Source organism: Perca fluviatilis, unplaced genomic scaffold, assembly GCF_010015445.1.
Source record: "Perca fluviatilis unplaced genomic scaffold, GENO_Pfluv_1.0 PFLUV_unplaced_scaf_7, whole genome shotgun sequence".
NCBI classification, from domain to species: domain Eukaryota; kingdom Metazoa; phylum Chordata; class Actinopteri; order Perciformes; family Percidae; genus Perca; species Perca fluviatilis.
The window spans coordinates 1-18,395 of NW_024375748.1; the positions used below are offsets into that span (position 1 = coordinate 1).

At 44.5% G+C, this 18,395-nt stretch overlaps 3 non-coding genes and 6 pseudogenes across 3 annotated transcripts; all 9 read right to left on the minus strand.

The window, feature by feature from the left end:
• Positions 1 to 140: 140 nt before the first annotated feature.
• On the minus strand, positions 141 to 259 carry LOC120555307 (annotated as a pseudogene).
• A 104-nt stretch (positions 260 to 363) lies between these two features.
• LOC120555304 lies at positions 364 to 482 on the minus strand. Its single transcript, XR_005638680.1, has one exon. It is a non-coding gene; the product is annotated as a 5S ribosomal RNA (ribosomal RNA).
• Positions 483 to 9,681: 9,199 nt separating this feature from the next.
• Positions 9,682 to 9,800, minus strand: LOC120555301 (annotated as a pseudogene).
• A 104-nt stretch (positions 9,801 to 9,904) lies between these two features.
• LOC120555300 lies at positions 9,905 to 10,013 on the minus strand (annotated as a pseudogene).
• Positions 10,014 to 10,114: 101 nt separating this feature from the next.
• Positions 10,115 to 10,233, minus strand: LOC120555305. The gene has a single exon (XR_005638681.1). It is a non-coding gene; the product is annotated as a 5S ribosomal RNA (ribosomal RNA).
• Positions 10,234 to 10,337: 104 nt separating this feature from the next.
• On the minus strand, positions 10,338 to 10,456 carry LOC120555306 (annotated as a pseudogene).
• An 81-nt stretch (positions 10,457 to 10,537) lies between these two features.
• Positions 10,538 to 10,655, minus strand: LOC120555302 (annotated as a pseudogene).
• Positions 10,656 to 10,972: 317 nt separating this feature from the next.
• LOC120555299 lies at positions 10,973 to 11,091 on the minus strand. Its single transcript, XR_005638679.1, has one exon. It is a non-coding gene; the product is annotated as a 5S ribosomal RNA (ribosomal RNA).
• A 104-nt stretch (positions 11,092 to 11,195) lies between these two features.
• Positions 11,196 to 11,315, minus strand: LOC120555303 (annotated as a pseudogene).
• Positions 11,316 to 18,395: the final 7,080 nt, after the last annotated feature.

The window sequence follows — 18,395 nt, forward strand, 5'->3', positions numbered from 1 at the left end:
GAGATCAGAGGTGTTCAGGGTTGTATGGCCGTAAGCCATTAAAGAAGGTGAAAACAGGCTATTTATAGATGGTAAAATGCAATGACACTTGTGGTATAAATTAGGAGCAGAGCCCCTGCTGTTGTAAAATGGTAATAAACAGCTTACAGCACCGGGTATTCCCAGGCAGTCTCCCATCCAAGTACTGACCCAGCCCTACCTTGCTTAGCTTCCAAGATCAGATGAGATCCGGCCTGTTCAGTGTGGAATGGCCATAAGCCACTAGAGCAGGTGAAAACAGGCTATTTATAGATGGTAAAATGCAAGTATACTTGTGGTATATAGAAGGAGCATAGCCCCTGCTGTTGTACAATGGGAATAAACAGCTTACAGCACCGGGTATTCCCAGGCAGTCTCCCATCCAAGTACTGACCCAGCCCTACTCTGCTTAGCTTCCGAGATCAGATGAGATCTGGCATGTTCAGGGTGGTATGGCCGTAAGCCATTAGAGCAGGGGTGTCAAACGTACGGCCCCGCGGGCCGGATCAGGCCCGCAAATGGGTTTAATCCGGCCCGCGAGATGATTTTGTAAAGTATAAAAATGAGCTGCAATTTTTCAATAAAAGAAACTGCTGTTCCAATTGCGTCCACTGGATGGCGCAATAGCAATTGTGTTAAGCAAGCAAACTGTTTATATCGGGCAGAGCAAGTGGGTCAAGCAAGTGCAGCCAGTCCCGAAATTTATTGCGGCTTCTACTTTTAACATTATGTGCTTTGGCACCCTCATTGCCCCCAATATGTATTTTCGCAAAAAGAGAAAAGTGGACGCAAGTGCAGAGCGTTCGAAGAAAAATGGTCATCCTCCTATTTATTCACAGAAGTGAATGGGAAGGCTGCTGTGTGTTTGGTGTGTTCACAGCATGTTGCAGTGGTAAAAGAATATAACCCTTCGCGCCACTATGTGAGTCTTCATGCCGACAAATATGACAACTTTCAAGGACAGCGGAGAAGAGAAGGTGAATGAACTGTTGGCGGGTCTGATTGAAAAAACAGCAGTCTGTGTTTACTCACAGCCGAGACGGTCGGTGCGCCTGCAGTGAAAGCTAGCTACCTCATTGCTAATGAAATCGCAGTGGCTTCAAAACCATTCAGTGAGGGGTGAATTTGTTAAAACATGCATGATGAAGGCAGCGGAGATTGTGTGCCCTGAAAAGCGCCGGGCTTTTGCAAATATCAGCCTGACAAGAAACACAGTTGCAGACAGGATTTCCGATCTTTCAGTGGATTTGGACAGCCAGTTTAAGCAAAAGTAAAGTCATTTATTGCGTGTTTCAGTTGCAATTGATGAAAGCACGGACATTACAGATGTTGCACAACTGGCCATTTTCATCCCGCGGAGCGTTGATGACACATTGACCGTCACCGAGGAGTTTGTGGAGTTGGTGCCGGTGACAGATAACGACGACGCAGCTGATATTTTCACCACACTCGTCGGCGCGCTGGACAGGGTTGGAGTGGACTGGTCCCGCTCTCAGCCTGGCTACAGATGGTGCGCCCTCAATGATCGGGAAAAAAGCTGGCGTTGTGACAAAGTTCAGAGAGAAAGTGCAATCTGCAAATGGAGGACGTGATTTTTGGACTTTTCACTGTATTTTTTGCACCAGGAGGCTTTGTGTTGCAAGTCATTAAAGATGGATAACGTCATGAAGGTGGTCATCCAAACTGTTAATTTCATCCGATCCAGAAGCCTGAATCACCGTCAGTTTGACAGCCTTCTCGAGAGAAAGACCACATCTATAGCCTGCCATACCACACTGAGGTAAGATGGTTAAGCCGAGGTGCTGTGCTGAGGCGTTTCTTTGATTCTGAGAAGAAATTGAACAGTTCATGGAAGAAAAGGGCAAACCAGTGTTAGAATTTCATTCCGCAAGAATGGATGCAGGACCTTGCATTTATGGTGGATGTTACAGAGCACCTGAATAACTTGAACAAACAGCTGCAAGGGCGCAACAAAGTTGTCACGCAGTATTATGACAGCATACGTTCTTTCAAGTTGAAGCTGTCATTGTGGGAGACGCAACTCGCCGGTGGTGATGCAGCTCACTTCCCCTGTCTGAAAAATGTGTGCACGGCCCAACATGTCGCAGACATGAAGCGATTCAAAGATAAAATAACGGGACTGTTACGGGAGTTTGAGCAACGCTTTCAGATTTTTGGTGAACTGGAGAAAGACTTCAAAGTTTTTTGCTCGCCATTCACCGTGAATCCCTCTGATCTGCCCGTCAGCATCCAACTTGAAATAATAGACTTGCAGTGCGACTCGGATTTGAAGGGTAAATTTGCCGCAGCTGGCTTGGACACATTTTATCAGAATCTCTTGCCAGGTTACCCCAACTTGACAGCCCTCGCTGCAAAACTGTTGTGCATGTTTGGAACCACATATCTTTGTGAGCAAGTTTTCTCTGTAATGAGCATAAATAAAACAAAGCTGCGCTCCAGACTCCGCACAAGGACTTGAATCACATCCTGAAGTTGGCTGCCACTCAGGATGTAACGCCTGATATTGATGCGCTGGTGAAAGCTAAAAGATGCCAGGTATCAGGAGTCAAATAAACTATGCAACCCCACTTAAAGTGCTGCTTGAGACACCCTGATATAGATCTGTGATATACTTCTGTGAATCACTGAGGTATTGTGTGTTTGTATGTTCTTTGTCCTCAGAATTTTCAAATAACTTGAAGTGTTTTATGATTAATAGTGATGTTGTGCTTTTGGACACACTGTCCTCAGGCTCCAGCTTTATGTTTAAATGTTTTTATGTTGATGTGCTATTGTTTTTAATTGATTTTATTTGATTTGTATATTTAACCTATTCTTGACTCTGTGGTTCTTGCACTTGTTTGGGGAACAGGATTTCATTATTTGTATCTACATTTCTGCCTGAGAAATGACACCTTGATATAGTTCTGTGATCTGTGAAACAGTTCTGTGAATCACTGAGGCATTGTGTGTTTGTGCGTTCTTTTTCTTTAGAATTTTCAAATAAACTTGAGGTGTTTTATGATTAATAGTGATGTTGTGCTTGGCCACTATTTTGGACACACTGTCCTCAGGCTCTAGCTTTATGTTTTATGTTGATCGTTAAAACAAAGAAAACAATCTGAAGTTGTTGTTTTTAAGTTATATATACCATGATTTTACCGGTCCGGCCCACTTGGGAATAGATTTTCCTCCATGTGGCCCCTGAGCTAAAATGAGTTTGACACCCCTGCATTAGAGCATGTGAACACAAGTTATTTAGCGATGGTAAAATTGAATTACACTTGTGGTATAAATTAGGAGTAGAGACCCTGCTGTTGAAAGTGTAGAATAAAAAGCTTACAGCACCGGGTATTCCCAGGCAGTCTCCCATCCAAGCACTGACCCGGCCCTACCTTGCTTAGCTTCCGAGATCAAACGAGATCGGGCGTGTTTTTTTTTTTTTTTTTTTTTATTATCAAAAATTAGAGAGAGTTATTTTACAATATATACAGTCCATACATTCCATTTTCACATGTAACATAAATACCTTTCATTTGTTATATGTTAAACACAAATGACATTACAACAAACACTTTTCAACCAATCCTCCACTATTCATCCCTATTAAATCATACATCATCTACTACATCCATAATTTTTCTCGTCCTTTCAAGACATCACATCACTGCACACTCCATTTCCATACTATTTTATTCTCCAAGACAAAAAACATTTCTAACACCCATTCATATAAATAAATCCCGGTCCGTTATCATAAACCTTAATCAAATTCCCCTCTCTTTTAAACAAACCCTTCTTCACATAAACAAAACCAAACAACAAAAAAAAAAACAAACTCAGAAATAAAACACCAAAGGACCTTTCTCCTCCCCTGAAAATAAAGTGTTCCCTCCCATAAATGCATTTTCAAAAAATGAAAAACCCCTGTAATAATGCAACTTAAAAAACGCCTTCACTTGATTAACATAAAACCCCCACACATCAAACCTTTTCCCCTCATATAAAGCATAATTCCTCCTCATAAATATACTTCTTCTAGCCATTGCTAGTAATATATTTACCACATTTGCATTAACATTTTGCATGTTTCTTTTGACTCCGAAGAGTAAACACCACTCCCACCCTATTTGACTCCCCATTACCATGTGGCATCTCTCTTCAAGCAGTTTTTTCAAATTTCTATGGAACCCTCCCAGCTCTTTACATCTCAGGAATAAATGTTCCAAATCCTCATCCTTTATTTTACACACACTACATTCTCTTCCATAGTGTTTATGCATCTGATGCAGAATGATCCCGGTGAAAATACATCTGTGTCTGATTTTAAAATCTAGATTAAACATTTCAGGTGTCGAATTTGGAATAACAACATTTTTCCATATCTCCCTCACATCCTGTCCCGGAAACATATTTACCCACTTTTGTTCTGCTGTCGGCACTGTCTGTATTTTCTCTCTCAAAATTTTGTACCATTGTTGTGTCGTCATTTCACACACGTCTGTTCCTTTTCCCTTCACATACACATGTATTTTCACCGGTCCACACAGCTTCCCTCCTGCCTTATTTTCCATCAAATCCTTCCATTTCTGTGGCACGCACGCCTTAACCTTTTGACACAAACTTGCTATTGTATTCTTCCTAAATGCCACTCCCTTTAATCTCAATGCTTGGCTTAATACATTTGCTTCTATTTCCCCCCTATTATTACATATATACCTTATTTTATTACAACCAGCTGTTGTTACACTCTCATTCATCATTTTCCTTCCATTGAAGGAAAAGTATGGATTGAGAAGATACGGTAGCTTCATTACGTGTTCTCTGCTCTCACATTGTGGACTCAGTAAAGCAACAATTTTACTCCACGCCACCATCACCTCCCTGAACCAACAGGGCAGGTGTTCATACGTTTTAACCATATGTAGCTGCAATAGATTCATTTCATCTTTAGTACCATAGGTTGTTAGCATTTTAGCAAAAGCCCCCTTCCATCCCACATCTACATTTGGATTCAAAAACTTGGCTACGAGTTTAATCCTTGCAGCATCTCTTTTACAGCCCAGGTCTACTAAATTTAAACCCCCAGTTTGTTCTCTATTAATCATCGTACCGTGCGCTATCGCCGTCACTTTACTATTCCACAGAAAAGTATTTATTACTCCTGTCAATTCTTTTAGTGCCCAGCCGGGCAGAGAACACGTAGATAATACATGCTGTATTTTAGAACTTGCCAAAACATTAGTCACTATTACCTTTCCCTTTAACTTTAGACCTCTCGCTTTCCACATATTAAAACATTTTTTACCTTCCCTATTGTTTCCTTCCATGTCAACGCTTCTGCCTCATTTTCATCTTTACCGACATAAATGCCAAGTACTTTGCGCGGCCCTTCTATTTGTTTAAAACCCCACTTGTGGGCCTCTGCTGCTCCCATCCCAAATACTGTACACTCAGATTTCCCCATATTTACCTCTGCACCTGACGCCAGTTGATACTCCCTCAGGTGCTTCATTACCCTCTCTACGTCCTGTTCTCGTTTAACAAAAATATTAATATCATCCGCGTATTGCACTATTTTATTTTCCCCATCAGATCCTATTTTTACTCCTTCTATTTCCTCATCCTGTACAATCAACGCTGCAATTGGCTCTGCCACTATGCTATATAGCAGCGCCGATAGTGGGCATCCCTGTCTTATTAATCGTTCAATTTTAAAAGCATCTGTCAGCAATCCATTACATTTTACTCTACTTTTGGCATTTGCATATAATATCCTCACCCAACTTATAAAGCTCCCTCCGAAACCAAAGGTCTCCAAAGTTTTCAACAAAAAAGTGTGTTCCACCCTGTCGAAAGCCTTCTTTAAATCCACTCCTATCCATATTCCCTCCCCTTTTGACATTTATCTTACTATGTCTTTGACCGTTAATATAGAATCCCCTATATCCCTTCCTGGTATACTATATGCTTGCGTTGTATCTATAATAGTACCCGCTACCCGTTTTACCCTATTCGCCAGTATTTTGGTCAAAATCTTATAGTCAGTATTTAAAAGACTGATTGGTCTATAATTTTCCAAATCACATTTATCCCCTTTATTTTTGTAAAAAATGTTCACCACCCCGTCCGAAAACGAATTTGGTATCACCTTTCTCCGCGCCATACATTCAAAAAGTTTCATCAAAATTGGTAACAGCATTTCTTTAAACTCTTTATAAAACTCAGATGTCAAACCATCTTGCCCCGGACTCTGGTTTGCATTCAGCCCAGCTATTGCCGCTTCTACTTCTGCTATTGTAAACTTCATTTCACACCATTCCCTATCTTCAGCACTCAGCTTCCGTGTTAAGGCTGCTAGCGCTCTATTCATTGCCGCATCATCTACTCCCTGACTCTGAAAAAGAGATTTATAATACTGCTGCACTTGTTGTATTATTCCTACCATGTCAGTTACAGTTTGTCCTTCCCCATTTTTTACCCCCTTTATCTCTGTTCTTTTCTGCTTCTGTTTTTCCAGCCTCAAAAAAAAAGCGGTGCACTTTTCTCCCTCCACATAATGTCGTATTTTACTTCTTATCGCAGCACCTCTACATCTGTCTTTTTCAATTTTGTCTAGACACTTTTTCAGGTACTCATACTTTTCAGTGCTAAACACCTTCTTCTCATCCAATAATTCTGTTTCTAATATTAGCTCTTTTTTCCATCTTTCTTCACACATATTATCTCTCCATCTCTTTTCCTTACCATATCTTATACATTTCTTTTTAATTCTATCTTTCACTTCTACCCACCACTGCAATACATCCTCCTCATATATCATTTCATAATTTGCATCTTGCAACCTTTTATTCATATTTTCAACAAATTTCTTCTCCTTCAGCAGGCTTGAGTTAAACACCCACATACCTCCTCCTCTACTTTCATAGGTCGACTTTATGTTACAGAACAGCATACTGTGGTCACTCCAAGTGGTCTGTACATACTTAGAATTACACACACTGTTACACAAAGGTACTGTCACCAGGCATAAATCAATTCTAGTTTGTTTCAACACCTTCTGTACCACCTGCCTTCGGGAATAGTCCCTTCGTGACGGAAAAGCCTCTCTCCACACATCACACAGTTGTTTGCTACACATAAGTATTCCCAATTCCTTCCTACTAACATCGTATTTGTAGACATTGTTTTGTGACACATCCATTTCTGTCAACGTCACATTAAAATCCCCCATCAACACTGTATTGTCTGTACACCATGGTGCTAGATCTCTGAAAAAACGCTTTCTTTCTATGTCTATATTTGGTGCATATATATTAATTATTCTCATCACTATTCCATTATACTCACAGTCTATCACCAGTACTCGTCCCTCTTTGTCTCTGTGTATCAATTTACCTTCTGTACATTTGCCCAGTCTGAAAAAAGTAGCCACTCCTCCATTAGCTCTCCGTCCTTTACTCTGCAACACTTGTCCTTGCCACCTTGAGGTCACGTCCTTATATATATCGTCATCCCACTTTGTCTCCTGTAAACACAGTATATCAAAGTGTATTGTCTGCAAAATCGATTCTAATTTCAACTTAGTTCTCAGTCCATTAGCATTGAATGTAACACATTGCAACATTAAGACAAAGTAGTGTGAGGTATATCACCAGAAACCTGCATTCATCCTGTCATAGTACTCTTTAACAACGACAGTCGTTTTTTTCTGGCTTTTGCACTCTTTTGTGTTTGCCATCTACGTTCTGAAGACCTTACATCTTCCATATCTATCTCAGAATTTTCTTCAGAATCTATGGTGTCAAGGTCTGCTTCTGCCCGTGGCTGCCTACACGGTAAACTGACATTTTCTGAATCCCCTTCAGGTAGGTCTATGCATGTAGTCTGTAGCCCTCCTGTTTCCCTCGGTTTGTTTGAGTTTAGCGATCCCGCAGGTTGATTTGGGGTGACCAGACTCACCAGCCCGCTCCCCCCTCCCTGCTTCGCGCCCCCAACACCAAACCTCCTCCACCATCAGTGACCTCACGGTCAGGGACTATGTTGCCGCTGCTAGCCGGACCTTCTATGGCCCCTGCTCTCTTTGCAGTCAGTATAGACTCACTCATATCCCCCAGATTCATGTCACTCTCATCAGTCTCTGACACCACAGCTTCCTCCACATATTCATGTTCAGATTCATTTTCTTTCTCAGGACATAGACATTCTGCCAATTTCTCATGACAAACCTCACATCTACTCACCTCTTTGTCACATTCCCTTCTATAGTGTCCCTGTTCTCCACAGCGGTTGCAGGTGAACAGCGGGCAATCCCTCAGCATGTGGTCCGGTTTTAGACATAGCCGACAAATCCTGGCTTGTCTGGCATGTAACACTCTAAAATATTCCATTCCCTTCACCGTTGCAAACTTTGTTGAATATGGTAATGAGGTTACCTCCTTGGGGAAGTTCACTTTAACAAAGCGTGTCCCATCTGCTACTGTAGTACCCGGCCACATCCGTCTTCTAATTGTTGACATAGGAATCACTCCCCATCTCAACAACCTGTACTTAATTTCTTCATCTTCGATATAAGCTGGGAGATTCATAAATGAAACGACCCTCTCATCCCGGCATAAGTCTCTTGCCACCACACTCGTTTCTCCAATTTTAAAGCCATCAATCAGTTTCTGCTTTCCTTTCTGGTCTCTCATCGTCATTTCAAAGGTTCTGTTACCCAATTTTCTGCATGCCAACAGCACGCCACAATATTGTTGCACTTTCTGTAAAAATGTCTCTATTCTCACTTCTTCTCCTCTCACCATTTCTACACACACAGTCAGTTGTTTCCCATACATATTCCCTCCCTGTTCTCTCTTTTCCTCCTCACCGTTTGTCTCCGTAGGCTTCTCTCCTCGTACTTCATCTCTGCCATTCTGCTGTTCTCCGGCCGTCTCCTTCAACTTCACTCCCCCTTCCTCATGTCCACCTTCCTTCCGTTCACCGTTCATCATCGTCAGCTCTTCTTCCTCCGTCAAAACACCGCTTATATTCATTTCTCCTGTCGTCACCGTCTGCTTCTGTCCGCCTGCCGTCATGGCCGCCATCACCGTTGTTCTCCCGTCTGCACTCTCACCTCGCGTTGCGTTGTCTTTCTCTGTAATTTTTCCTCCTCTCATCCTTATCTGTTGTTCAGCTACTACTCCCTCCTTTACAACCCTCTGTCTTCCTGGTACCTGGTGTTGTGCTTTCAAAATCTCCTCCATTCCTCTCCTTAGTCGACGTTTCCCATCTGCTGAGTGTATCTCTTTTTCCTTCTCCACCTTTCCTCCCCACATTCTCATCTGGCGAGATTTCAGGACGTAGTCTCTCCACAAAAAAGCCCCTGACCCCCAAGCAGTACTAAACTGCCTGGGGGATGAAAGCTTGAAAATATACTCGAAAAACTATGGTTCAAAATCAAAACAAAAACACACTTTTCCCTACACCACACGGTCTACTTCCTCCTCACCAAACTTTACTCTCAAGATCTCGTCCATACGCCAAATCTCGCGAGAGTTCAGGGTGGTATGGCCGTAGCCATTAAAGAAGGTGAAAACAAGATATTTATAGATGGTAAAATGCAATTACACTTGTGGTATAAAGAAGAAGCAGAGCCCCTGCTGTTGTAAAACCGGAATAAAAAGCTTACAGCACCAGGTATTCCCAGGAAGTCTCCCATCCAAGTACTGACCCAGCCCTACTCAGCTTAGCTTCCAAGATCAGACGAGATCCAGCCTGTTCAGTGTGGAATGGCCATAAGCCACTAGAGCAGGTGAAAACAGGCTATTTATAGATGGTAAAATGCAATGACACTTGTGGTATAAATTAGGAGCAGAGACCCTGCTGTTGAAAGTGTAGAATAAAAAGCTTACAGCACCGGGTATTCCCAGGCAGTCTCCCATCCAAGTACTGACCCGGCCCTACCTTGCTTAGCTTCCGAGATCAGGCGTGTTCACGGTGGTATGGACGTAAGCCATTAGAGTAGGTGAACACAAGGTATTTATACATGGTAAAATGCAAGTATACTTGTGGTATATAGGAGCATAGCCCCTGCTGTTGTACAATGGGAATAAAAAGCTTACAGCACCGGGTATTCCCAGGCAGTCTCCCATCAAAGTACTGACCCAGCCCTACTCTGCTTAGCTTCCAAGATCAGATGAGATCTGGCGTGTTCAGGGTGGTATGGCCGTAAGCCATTAAAGAAGTTGAAAACAAGATATTTATACATGGTAAAATGCAATTACACTTGTGGTATAAAGAAGAAGCAGAGCCCCTGCTGTTGTAAAATGGGAATAAAAAGCTTACAGCACCAGGAATTCCCAGGCAGTCTCCCATCCAAGTACTGACACGGCCCTACGTTGCTTAGCTTTCGAGATCAGACGAGATCGGGCGTGTTCAGGGTGGTATGGCCGTAAGTTATTTAGAGACGGTAAAATTCAATTACGCTTGTGGTATAAATAAGGACCAGAGCCCCTGCTGTTGTAAAACCGGAACAAAAAGCTTAAAGCACAAGGTATCCCAGGTAGTCTCCCATCCGAGTACTGACCCAGCCCTACTCTGCTTAGCTTCCAAGATCAGACGAGATCCGGCCTGTTCAGTGTGGAATGGCCATAAGCCACTAGAGCAGGTGAAAACAGGCTATTTATAGATGGTAAAATGCAATGACACGTGTGGTATAAATTAGGAGCAGAGACCCTGCTGTTGAAAGTGTAGAATAAAAAGCTTAGAGCACCGGGTATTCCCAGGCAATCTCCCATCCAAGTACTGACCCAGCCCTATCTTGCTTAGCTTCCGAGATCAGAGGTGTTCAGGGTTGTATGGCCGTAAGCCATTAAAGAAGGTGAAAACAGGCTATTTATAGATGGTAAAATGCAATGACACTTGTGGTATAAATTAGGAGCAGAGCCCCTGCTGTTGTAAAATGGTAATAAACAGCTTACAGCACCGGGTATTCCCAGGCAGTCTCCCATCCAAGTACTGACCCGGCCCTACCTTGCTTAGCTTCCGAGATCAAACGAGATCGGGCATGTTCAGGGTGGTACGGCCGTAAGCAATTAGAGCAGGTGAAAACAAGATATTTATAGATGGTAAAATGCAATGACACTTGTGGTATAAATTAGGAGCAGAGACCCTGCTGTTGAAAGTGTAGAATAAAAAGCTTACAGCACCGGGTATTCCCACGCAGTCTCCCATCCAAGTACTGACCCGGCCCTACCTTGCTTAGCTTCCGAGATCAAACGAGATCGGGCGTGTTCAGGGTTAGGGTTAGGGTTAGGAATAGAGATGAATATGAGTGAGGAATCTCTGGGAAGAAACTCATTAGCATATTGTGCTGAGATTGGTTGGAATACAGGTCTCGGCTTCCTGCTTGCACTGGTGAACATGTGCTCTGCCATCGTCACTCTCAGCATTGCAAGGTAAACAGATTTTGATTTGAATTGTCAAAAGTAAAATATATGTAGCTACCACAAGACCAAAACAAACAATCCTTTACATTTAATTCAATTTTTGTTGTGGAAAAGAACTGGCCTGCTAGGATTGAATCTAAAGTCATGCATGCTTCTCCTTGTTCACTTGTATTTCAGACTTGAATGAAAACTTGCCAGTCTGCACTGAATCCCCTATAATAGGGTTAGGGTTAGGGGTTAGGGAAGAAAAAAAGAAAGTCTCGCCGCCATAGGCGGCGAGGCTTAAATGCACAAACCACTGGCCGGGAACAAGACCCCGGGGGCCCCCCCGCACCCTCCAGGCAGGGAACCCCCCAGCAAAAAATGCGTTAAAGGCTGCACAAACCTGTGTGCCGAAGGGGACTCAAGAGGAGAGGCAGGAGCAAAGACGAGACAAAGGTTATGGTTAGGTTAGGGGTCAAGGGGTAAGGGTAGGTTTAGGCAAGAGTTAAAGGGGAGGGGGAATGGGAGGGTAAAAGGTGGGAGAGGTTGGGGTTAGGCACACACATAGGGAGAGGTTATGATCAGGGGTGGGGTAGGGGTAGAGACAGGACAAAGGTTATGGTTAGGGTAGGGGTCAAGGGTGAGGTTAGAATTAGGTAAAATGGGTGAGGGGAAAGGGGACTGGGAGGGCCGGGGTAAGGGAAGGTTGGGTTTAGGCACACACAGAGAGGGAGGTTAAGGGTTAGGGGGTTAGGGTTAGGGTTAGGGTTAGGTAAGGGGGTGATAGCCACGATCATCAAGTGATGATCCTCAAACGTGTGTTGGCCGGCCTCGCAATTTCACTTTGCCATTGTAAAGCCGGCCTCGCAATTTCACGTCGCCATTGTAAAGCCGGCCTCGCAATGTCGCTTTGCCATTGTAAAGCCGGCCTCGCAATTTGCCCGCCATTGTAAAGCCGGCCTGCAATGTCGCCGCCATTGTAAAGCCGGCCCCGCAAATTTCACTTCTCCATTGTAAAGCCCGGCCTAGCAATTTCCGCCGCCATTGTAAAGCCGGCCTAGCAATTTCACTCGCCATTGTAAAGCCGGCCTAGCAATTTCCTTCGCCATTGTAAAGCCGGCATCGCAATTTCCTTCGCCATTGTAAAGCCCCCCCTCACAATTTCCTTCGCCATGCATTGCAAAGCCGGCTTCGCAATTTCGCTTCTCCATTGTAAAGCCGGCCTAGCAATTTCATCGCCATTGTAAAGCCGGCCTGCAGATTTCAGCCGCCATTGTAAAGCCGGCCTCGTAATTTTCCGTTAAGCCGTTGCAAGGCGATATCGCAATATTGAAATGGTATACCAGGGGACGCGAAAATATTTCGGTGCGGGTTAAAGTATGGCCATAGCGGGGGCTTAAGTGTGGGTTCCGGACCGACCGGAGGTCAAAGGTGCGCGTGAGGTGGGCCCTTTTTCCTGAATGTATACCGGGGAGGTTAGCCCCTTTCTGTGGGCGATGGGTGGCTCCCCTGGGTGGAGCCTTGTAAAGTCGGCCCGCAATGCCACCTATCCAAGCCGGCATTGTAAGGCCAGCTTTGCAAATAACGACAGTTGGGTTTAAGGCACCACTGTGCTAGAATGGTTAAGTTTAGGTAAAGGGGGTTGTGGGGTAACAGCCCTCACCTGTGGGTGCTAGTCTGGCATCTCCTAGCAGGTGGTTGGCACTGTAAATAATGACAGTTGTGCTTACGCACCACTGTGCTAGAATGGTTAAGGTTAGGGATAAGGGATGAAATGGGATGTTGAGTACGGGTAACAATCTCTGCAATGGTAACAGCCCACACATACAGGTAGGGTCCTTTGGTGTTTCTAACCTTCACAATAAACTTGCTGTTCTTTCATGATAAAAGAACCAAAGTGTTTGTTTTTCATACGGCGAGGTGTAAGGGTTTAACTGAAGCAAATGCCATGTATCGGTGCATGCACGTGTCGCAGTGAAATTAGCAAGATCGTCAATGCGATTGGAGCCAGCTGGTGGCCAGATTTGGACGAGACTGGAACCACATGGTGTTTGTGTGTGTAGCCATTCTGGCATTGTAAACATGCAATAGTGTGTTTCTGACACTTTGAAATAATCTGTTGGATGCTGTTCCGCTGGCAGCATATATGCCGCATTAGCTTACGGAATCCAACAGCTAGTTTCAAAGTGTGAAAATGTGTTTCCATTGTAAAGCCGGTTTGCAATGTCATCTAGCAATGCCGGCTCGCAAGGAGTGTGTTTTTGACACTTTGAAAATGTACGTCAACCTGGGAACTAGGTAAGGGGTGATAGCCACCATCATCAAGTGATGATCCTCAAGCGTGTGTTGGCCGGCCTCGCAATTTCACTTTGCCATTGTAAAGCCGGGCCTCGCAATTTCACGCCGCCATTGTAAAGCGGCTCGCAATGTCGCTGTTATTGTAAAGCCCTCCAATTCGCCATTGTAAAGCCGCCTCGTAATTTCGCCAGCTTATTGTAAAGCCGCCCGTAATTTCACTTCCATTGTAAAGCCGCCTAGCAATTTCACTCGCCATTGTAAAGCCGGCCTAGCAATTTCACTTCGCCATTGTAAAAGCCGCCTAGCAATTTCACTGCCATTGTAAAGCCGCACGCATTCACTTCGCCATTGTAAGCCGCCTGCAATTTCTGCCTTGTGATCTTTTGTAGCTGCATTTTTAGCCATTGTAAAGCCGGCCTGCAATTTCCTTAGCCCATTGTAAAGCCGGCCTCGCAATTTCAGTTCGCCATTGCAAAGCCGGCCTGCATATTGAAATGGTATACCAGGGGAAAATATTTCGGTGCGGGTTAAAGATAATGGCCATAGCGGGGGCTTAAGTGTGGGTTCCGGGACCGACCCGGAGGTCAAAGGTGCGCTGAGGTGGGCCCTTTTTCTTGAATGTATACCGGGGAGGTTAGCCCCTTTCTGTGGGCGATGGGTGGCTCCCCGTGGGGGGGGCCTTGTAAAGTCGAAGCCATAATGCCACCTATCAAAGCCCGGCATTGTAAAGGCCAGCTTTGCAAATAACGACAGTTGGGTTTAGGCACCACTGTGCTAGAATGGTTAAGTTTAGGTAAAGGGGTTGTGGGGTAGCAGCAGCCCTCACCTGTGGGTGCTAGTCTGGCATCTCCTAGCAGGTGGTTGGCACTGTAAATAATGACAGTTGTGCTTACGCACCACTGTGCTAGAATGGTTAAGGTTAGGGATAAGGGATGAAATGGGATGTTGAGTACGGTTAACAATCTCTGCAATGGTAACAGCCCACACATACAGGTAGGGTCCTTTGGTGTTTCTAACCTTCACAATAAACTTGCTGTTCTTTCATGATAAAAGAACCAAAGTGTTGTTTTTCATATGGCGAGGTGTAAAGGGTTTAACTGAAGCAAATGCCATGTATCGGTGCATGCACGCATGCGGTGAAATTAGCAAGATCGTCAATGCGATTGGAGCCAGCTGGTGGCCAGATTTGGACGAGACTGGAACCACATGGTGTTTGTGTGTGTAGCCATTCTGGCATTGTAAAGCAATCTTACGCATATGAGTGTGTTTCTGACACTTTGAAATAATCTGTTGGATGCTGTTCGCTGGCAGCATATATGCGCTTATCCTTCGGAATCCAACAGCTAGTTTCAAAGTGTGAAAATGTGTTTCATTGTAAAGCCCGGATTAGCAATGTCATCTAGCAATGCCGGCCGCAAGGAGTGTGTTTCTGACACTTTGAAATAATCTGTTGGATGCTGTTCGCTGGCAGCATATATGCGCATTCAGCTCACGAATCCAACAGCTAGTTTCAAAGTGTGAAAATATGTTTCATTGTAAAGCCGGATTATCAATGTCATCTAGCAATGCCGGCCGCCAAGGAGATGTGTTTTGACACTTTGAAAATGACGTCAACCTGGGAACTAGGTAAGGGGTGATAGCCCACGATCATCAAGTGATGATCCTCAAGCGTGTGTTAGCCGGCCTGCCCAATTTCACTTTGCCATTGTAAAGCCCGATACCTCAATTTCCGTCGCCATTGTAAAGCCGACCTGCAATTTCCGCCTATTGTAAAGCCGGCCTAGCAATTTCGCCGCCATTGTAAAGCCCGGCATGCGCAATTTCACTTCGCCATTGTAAAGCGGCCTCGCAATAAAGCCCTTATTTCCGCCATTGTAAAGCCATTTTCGCAATTTAAACTTCTCCATTTATGTAAAAGCCCGACCTAGCAATTTCATACGCCATTGTAAAGCCCGCCTCCTGAATTTCGCCCATGCCATTGTAAAGCCGGCCTGCGCTTTCAGTTTAGCCATTGCAAAGCCGGCTGTAATATTGAAATGGTATACCAGGGCCACGAAAATATTTAGGTGCGGGTTAAAGTATATTGGCCATGGCGGGGCTTAAGTGTGGGTTCAGGAACGACAGGTCAAGGTGCGCTGAGGTGGAGCGCTTTTCTTTTTCCTGAATGTATACCGGGGAGGTTAGCCCCTTTCTGTGGGCGATGGGTGGCTCCCCTGGGTGGGCCTTGTAAAGTCGGCCATGATGCCACCTATCAAAGCCGGCATTGTAAAGGGCCAGCTTTGCAAATAACGACAGTTGGGTTTAAGGCACCACTGTGCTAGAATGGTTAAGTTTAGGTAAAGGGGGTTGTGGGGTAACAGCCCTCACCTGTGGGTGCTAGTCTGGCATCTCCTAGCAGGTGGTTGGCACTGTAAATAATGACAGTTGTTGCTTACGCACCACTGTGCTAGAATAGTTAGGGTTAGGGATAAGGGATGAAATGGGATGTTGAGTACGGGTAACAATCTCTGCAATGGTAACAGCCCACACATACAGGTAGGGTCCTTTGGTGTTTCTAACCTTCACAATAAACTTGCTGTTCTTTCATGATAAAAGAACCAAAGTGTTGTTTTTCATACGGCGAGGTGTAAGGGTTTAACTGAAGCAAATGCCATGTATCGGTGCATGCACCGTGCGGTGAAATTAGCAAGATCGTCAATGCGATTGGAGCCAGCTGGTGGCCAGATTTGGACGAGACTGGAACCACATGGTGTTTGTGTTTGTAGCCATTCTGGCATTGTAAAGCAATCTTACGCAATTGAGTGTGTTTCTGACACTTTGAAATAATCTGTTGGATGCTGTTCCGCTGGCAGCATATATCCGCATGCTACGGAATCAACAGCTAGTTTCAAAGTGTGAAAATGTGTTTCATTGTAAAGCCGGATTAGCACAATGTCATCTAGCAATGCCCGGCCATAGGAGTGTGTTTCTGACACTTTGAAATAATCTGTTGGATGCTGTTCCGCTGGCAGCATATATGCCGCATTAAGCTCACGGAATCCAACAGCTAGTTTCAAAGTGTGAAAATGTGTTTCATTGTAAAGCCGGATTAGCAATGTCATCTAGCAATGCCGGCCGCCAAAGAGATGTGTTTTTGACACTTTGAAAATGTCCGTCAACCTGGGAACTAGGTAAGGGGGTGATAGCCACGATCATCAAGTGATGATCCTCAAGCGTGTGTTGGCGGCCTGTAATTTCACTTTGCCATTGTAAAGCCGGCCACGCCAATTTCCGCGTCGCCATTGTAAAGCCGGCCTCGCAATGTAAACTGCCATTGTAAAGCCGGCCTCGTAATTTAAGCCATGTAAGCCCTTTTACCCATTGTACGCCTCTTTCCCCCATTGTAAAAGCCCTGATTCCGCCATTGTAAAGCCCTACATTCTTCTTCTAGCAATTTCCTTAGCCATTGTAAAGCCCCTCGCATTTCTTTTTAGTTATTTTTTTTAAGCTATTTCTTTAAAGTAATTTTTTAAAGTTTTTTCATTTCATTGCCATTGCAAACCGTGTAATATTGATATGGTATACCAGGAGACACGAAAATATTTCGGTGCGGGTTAAAATAATGGCCATAGCGGGGGCTTAAGTGTGGGTTCCGGGACCGACCGGAGGTCAAAGGTGGTGAGCGCGGTGGGCCCTTTTTCTGAATGTATATCCGGGGAGGTTAGCCCCTTTCTGTGGGCGATGGGTGGCTCCCCTGGGTGGGCCTTGTAAGAAGTACGGCTTCGCAATGCCACCTATCAAGCCGGCATTGTAAAGGCCAGCTTTGCAAATAACGACAGTTGGGTTTAGGCACCACTGTGCTAGAATGGTTAAGTTTAGGTAAAGGGGTTGTGGGGTAACAGCCCTCACCTGTGGGTGCTAGTCTGGCATCTCCTAGCAGGTGGTTGGCACTGTAAATAATGACAGTTGTGCTTACGCACCACTGTGCTAGAATGGTTAAGGTTAGGGATAAGGGATGAAATGGGATGTTGAGTACGGGTAACAATCTCTGCAATGGTAACAGCCCACACATACAGGTAGGGTCCTTTGGTGTTTCTAACCTTCACAATAAACTTGCTGTTCTTTCATGATAAAAGAACCAAAGTGTTGTTTTTCATGCGGTGAGGTGTAAAGGGTTTAACTGAAGCAAATGCCATGTATCGGTGCATGCACGCGTCGCGATGAAATTAGCAAGAATCGTCAATGCGATTGGAGCCAGCTGGTGGCCAGATTTGGACGAGACTGGAACCACATGGTGTTTGTGTGTGTAGCCATTCTGGCATTGTAAAGCAATCTTCGCAATGAGTGTGTTTCTGACACTTTGAAATAATCTGTTGGATGCTGTTCCGCTGGCAGCATATATGCGCGTTAAGCTCACGGAATCCAACAGCTAGTTTCAAAGTGTGAAAATGTTTTTTCATTGTAAAGCCGGATTAAGCAATGTCATCTAGCAATGCCGGCCGCAAGGAGTGTGTTTCTGACACTTTGAAATAATCTGTTGGATGCTGTTCCGCTGGCAGCATATATGCGCGTTAAGCTTCTGAATCCAACAGCTAGTTTCAAAGTGTGAAAATGTTTTTCATTGTAAAGCCCGGATTAGCAATGTGTCATCTAGCAATGCGGCCGCCAAGGAGTGTGTTTTGACACTTT